This window comes from Rhineura floridana, chromosome 15 (assembly GCF_030035675.1).
Source record: "Rhineura floridana isolate rRhiFlo1 chromosome 15, rRhiFlo1.hap2, whole genome shotgun sequence".
NCBI classification, from domain to species: Eukaryota; Metazoa; Chordata; class Lepidosauria; order Squamata; family Rhineuridae; genus Rhineura; species Rhineura floridana.
Genome location: NC_084494.1, coordinates 29,710,876 through 29,716,939, shown reverse-complemented (window position 1 = coordinate 29,716,939; position 6,064 = coordinate 29,710,876).

The window sequence follows — 6,064 nt, the reverse complement described above, 5'->3', positions numbered from 1 at the left end:
TCCACCTCTTTCCTAACAGGTGGAAGAGGGCAGTGCTAATTAAAGTCACCAGGCATGTGAGCGTAAACAGTGGCACAAGAGGCACGTGTTGGATGGGACCCACCCGGTATCAATGTGACTCACAGCCGGGATTTCAGAAGAAGATGTTTGGAGCATCCCAAAGGATGGATGGGAAGGCGGGATGTGTCAGGCCTCAGGAATCCAACCCATCTGGTTGATGCAGGAGGGAAACCACTGGCGAAGGAGAGGAGACAGAGAGGGAGAAACCAAGGCAAGGAGAAAGAGAAAGGAGAGAAGCAAGGCCTAGGGATATTAAACATCACGAGACAACAGGTTTTTTCCCCTTTTATCCCATCCTTCCTCCAAATTGCTCAGGGTAACATTCATAGATCTCCCCACGCCCCCACTGTATCCTCAAAGCAACCCTGTGAGGTAGGTTAAGCAGAGAAATAGTGGTTGTCCTAGAGTCATCCAGTGAGCTTCGTATCTGAATAAGGATTTGCACCTTGGTCTCCCCAGGGCTAGGATGACACTCTAATCACTACAGTATGTGGGCTTTGATTTGCAATATACCCTTTGTGCAAGTGCCCCTGCAATTAGTGTCTGCCCTAGGTTTTTTTTAGGGGACAGAAGATGTTCAGCAAATCCTTCTGTACAGGGAGAGACTTTTGCCTCATCAGCAAGAGCATGATGCTCACTCATTTCCACCATCACTAGTCAGGGTTGCTGCCAGGTTTGAGGAGGTGCTGGGTAGGGATGTAAGGAGGCAGCGATTTCTGTCCCATCCTGTGTTCATTGCAGCCAGTGCTGTTTCCGTTCTGCTACAATTCAGCTTCTGTAATTAGTTACATAATCAATTTCAAGGCATGCGAATAGAAGGGAAACATCAAAAACAATGCAGAAAACTATGTAATTATTTACATAATGTTTTCAGACTTTAAAAAATGACAGCAAATACCTTTTGCATTTGCCTGCATGATTTACGCTCCTGACCTCCAGTGAACATGCAAGTTGCGTCCATGTCTGCTCCCATTATTGACGAACTTCTCCAATATCCCTGGCAGTGGGTAAGGTGCCCTGTCCTCTGTTTGACAGGCTGTCCAGTCCAGGTTTGGTTCAAAAGATAAAGAACCATAAGAAGAGAGGGCAGCAACCTTGAAGTTGCCTACAAGTAGGTAGCACCCGAACAGCAGACTGAGCGGGCACACAAGGTCAACCAGTCACTGTGGGTTTATCCAGTAAGGTCATCCTGTTCATGCAAGGCCTTCCACTTGTGCACCAGAGCGTCCCTCCCTCTCCTCTCCTCTTGCCCTCCTCCCTACAAATCTGCTCCGGAGGTTTGGGAGAAAACCCAGAAGAGATGGAGGGGAACACAGGGGGAAGAGAGGGCTGGGAAGTTTCATTGCCCAAGTGGAAGGCCTTGCATGGATGAGATTATTACACAACCCAGTTTTCCCCACTGTCATGAAGTGCATTAGATTTCTATTTAAATTGTAGCAAGCAGTTTGAAATATCTATCTATCTATCTATCTATCTATCTATCTATCTATCTATCTATCTATCTATCTATCTATCTATCTATCATCAGTCAAGAATGCTTATTTTATGCAAATGTTCTCATTTTGTCCTTTTTGGGGCATTGTGTAAGTGGCCGCTCCAGAGGGTTTTTTTGGGGGGTTAGGGGGAGATAACTTTGCAGCTCTCCAGTCCTTGCTTTTGTAACCATCTGCCTGAAAATGTACTCCTGAAGAGGGGGAAATGGAGAGTCTCCACATACTGGCCCAAGATGGTAAACTTGAATCGCTTCCAGACAACTTGTTTATTCTGCATTCGTCCTAATTTGTTTGCACAACAATTGTGGGGAGGTTAGACTACCTCAACTACATATCGAGCACTCATTCTAATTTGTTTGTGTGGAGGTTATATGATGTGACCTTGAGCAAAAGTTATGTCCAGTGCATTGTCCTGTCACTTTCCTTTTTGTAAATAGTCTGTATTTGGCGGGGATGAGGAGGGTTGCTGCTCAAGGGCTCCAAATCAACTCTGTGCAACCCAAATTTACCAATATGTGACTGAAACTCTCCTGAAAATAGCAGCAGTCCGAGAGCACCCTTAGAGTTCTGCTCAGATCTAGAGATGTGTGAAGGCTCTGGGGAAAAATGTTGGAGGGAATGTTGCCCCCCAATTTTTCCATTCCCCCCCCTGGGCTTTTACATCTCTATTTGGGTCACAGTGTGGAAGTGGGAATTAGAACGTGTTCTGAATTCCTGGAAGACCATGTGGTGTAGTGGTTAGAAGTTGCGGGCATGTGGAGAGCAGTTCCCACTTCTGGGATTGGACAGGGCCTGGCTCATGAAAGCAAGCAGGAGAGTCAAGATGCCTGTGTCCTCTTGGCATCCAGTTGCAACAGGGATGTCTCCGGGTCCAGCACAAGTCTCTTCTCTGCTTGGACTGGGTGTGTCTGCCCTTCCCAATCCCAATCTGGGATAAATAGACCTCACTTGGGATCCAAGCCCTAACTATGGGAACACTCAGATTGACTGTGGGGTAATTTAAGGCATGCGGCAAGAAGGGTGAGCACCAGGCTAGAAGGGAGGGGCAGTGAATGCTGTAGCAATACAAATCAGTAGGGTGAGGATTAAGGCATCACTGCAGCTTTTGGGAAGAATAGCTTTGCCACTTCTGCCTCTCCCCTGCCGCCTCTAGAAAAGAGCCCTGCATTTTAAACACTGCCAGAAATTCAACAAGAGAAGCTTTGCTTCATCACTGCATTTTCCATGCTGAAAAAATGATTAACCTGTTGGAATTCTTGGCTGTTGCCCTTCATCTGCTTGTGTTAAATGTGCAGCAGCCCTGCCTGGGGGGGGGGGCAAAGAACAATGGAAGGAAGCTTGCATGCAATAGGGACGAGAAGCACGTTTAGTGCCAAACTTGGGGAGGACCCCGGGTAAGAGAACAGCTTTCTGCAATTTGCTTAGAAAAGCAAGCTGCGCCAGTTGGTGAATCACAGAGCAGGATGGGCATGAATGGGCCATCCCTTCCTAGAAAGGCAAGCTCACTTGCAAGCTACCAGGCCTCCTACGAATCAACCTATTCAAATCCTCTAGTCCAGGTATGGGCAGAAGTTTCTTCTGGTAGATCTCTGGTGGGTTCCTGACTCGCAATGGTTTAGCAATCACCGGTAGATCCAGGGGTAGCAAAACAAAACAGCATTGAAAGGTATCTCTATTTTGTTGTGGTATAGTAAAGTTTGGCAACTAGCATTAACAGAGAAATGGACACAAGCAGAAAATTGCAAAAGGACAAAAATGCAAAAATACATTTGTTGCAGTGGTGGAGCTTTATTATATACACCAATGCAGTAGGCAATAAGGTTCCCAAAGCTTTTCAAAACCTATGGATTTCATAAAGGTGACAGATTTATTTATTTATTTATTTATTAAATTTATATACCGCCCGACTAGCGATAGCTTGTTTATTTAGATTGTTTATTTGTATATTTGTAAATAGATTGTTTATTTGTATGTTTTAAGTGCAGGAAAATCTGTTTTATATATGATGTACCCTCCTCACTCTCATTTAATGTATTATTTAAGCTGTATCAATAAAGTAAAAAAGTTCAAGGTTCTAGTTTTGGTGTACAAAGCCCTACACCGCTTGGGACCAGGATAGCTGAAAGACCATCTTACCCCTTATGTACCCAGTCGATCACTGCGCTTTGCAGGTGAGGGCCATCTTATCAGGAGGTCCATTCCGCACAACATAGGAAACAGACCTTTAGTGCTGTGGCACCTAATTCCCTCTGTTAAATATTAGACAGGCATCATCTGTGCCATCATTTTAGCACCTACAGAAGACCTTCCTTTCAACATGTCTTTTAAGTAGAGACCTTATCCCAGCCTACGTCTGTGTTGGAATTGTTTTTAAGATGTTTTAAAAGGTTTTTTTTTTTTTTAAGATGTTTTTCAGATGTTTTGTTGTAGTATGTTTTTAAAGATGTTTTGTTTTAATATGTTTTAAAGTATTTTGGTTTTATGATGTCTTAAAGTGCTTTTCATGTTTTTGTTTGCCACCCTGGGCTCCTTCTGGGAGGAAGGGAGGGATATAAATTTAATATTAAATAATATTTTTTTTAAAAAAAAACAGCGTAGATCTAACAAGCCTAACACTTACACAACCCATGTGTCAGCAGCACAGAGCAAGTACACTTCATGGCTGTGATTTCAGCAGCAGAACAAAGAAGTCTATGCTACTCAAGTGAATGAGTCATATACCCATTCAACAGCTGAAAATCCAAGTAAAACAAATTCTGAATGCAGATTCAAAATGTGAGCATCTAAATGAGGAGTTTTGCTCAAGTGGTATCAGATTTGCAATGTTTGCTCAGTCACTGAAAGCTCATTCTCAATCCTGAAGAATCTAGTTACAACCCTATTTCCATAGTTTAATAACATTTGCATATGGCGGAAACTGTGGGCAAGAGGCTGGGATGTCCTTTTGAGTGCCACATGGCAGCAGAAAACAGCTCTTGTAATTGTCAGGTTGCAAATGTGAAACACACATCTTGGCAATGGAGTTTGGCATCACCAGCCCTTAATTAGAATTAAAATGCTTCTAAGGGGATCTCCAGTCTAGAACGAAGGGAACCAAGCGGCTAATGGACCTGCCACCTCCCTGCAGAAAAGTGTTGCATGATTTTCCCTCAGAAAAGTGTTGCATGAATTTGGAAAGCCTGTTCCAAATTCTCCAATGCTGTTTATCACTGGCTGACTCACCTCTGTCCCTGAGTAGGGATGGAAGGATCTGTAAATTTTGATTCTCTCAGTTTCTCATTTTTCTAATCTTAAATTTGGCTCTCCACATTTCTGCAGCAACTTGCAATTTTTTTAAAAAAATCCTCATGAAACTTCTTCAGCATTTTAGTGTGAATTTCTCCTAATAAATACATTTTTGTATGCAGTTCTGACTAATGTACACACTTTTGCAAGCAATTTATCCTAATATAATGCATTTTGTTATGTTATTTTCATCAATATGTTTATTTTTATGCATATTTCCCCCAATATATGCATTTTTGTAAACATTGCTTGGCTGGAGAAAATTTGGATAAGTGCCAGTTTCAAAGGATGGCTGTGTATATGCTGTGCATCATATATGCTGTGCGTCAGGGTACAGCCTGAGGGTGGCATTCCCTTCATGCCAGTGGTGGGTGGAACAAATAATGGAAACCTTACCTTTGCACAGAAGGCTAGTTTCTACACACCCCTCTCTATTCTCTGTCGAGGGAAGCACAAGGCATGATCAGATTTCAAGGACTACCCAGGCCAAAAAGAGAAAAAAAAGTTCAAAGAGGGCATAAAGCAGGGCCACTGAGGGGTGTGGCCTGGGGAGAGGGATTTGGCTGCAGAAAGGGTATTGGAAGAGTCCTGAGGGCCAGACAGAGGGGATTGGAGGGCCACATTTGTCCCCTGGGCCTAATGTTCCCCATTCCTGCTGTACATGGATGATACAATTTTGGCTGCAAAAGGATCCCCAGCTGGAGAATTAGTTTGATATATATGATTAACACCACTCCCCACCTCTTCCTGGCCAGCTTCTACATTTATCATCATAGACCTATACATCTATTCTTGACCTAAGACCTGGCATATCCTGGCTTGGTTTAGAGATGGAAGGATCTGTCAATTTCGGTTCTGTCAGTTTCTCATTTTTCCAATCTTAAATTCAGTTCTCCACATTTCTGCAGCAACTTGCAATTTTTAAAAAAATGCATTCTCATGAAATTTCACCAGTATTTTAGTGTGAATTTCTCCTAATAAACACATTTTGTAGGCAGTTTTGCCAGAAATTTCTCATCATATAATGCATCTTTGTATGTTATTTTCCCTCACATGTTCATCGTTACGTGCACTTTCCCCTTATATATGCATTTTATAAACATTGGTTAGCAAACTGCATTGCAAAATTCAATGAAGTGTGAATTTCGAAGGATGGCTGTGTTTAGATTCTCACACTGTTTTGAAAAGGGCGAATTTGGTAGATTTGGCTTGAAATGCAAAGTGAA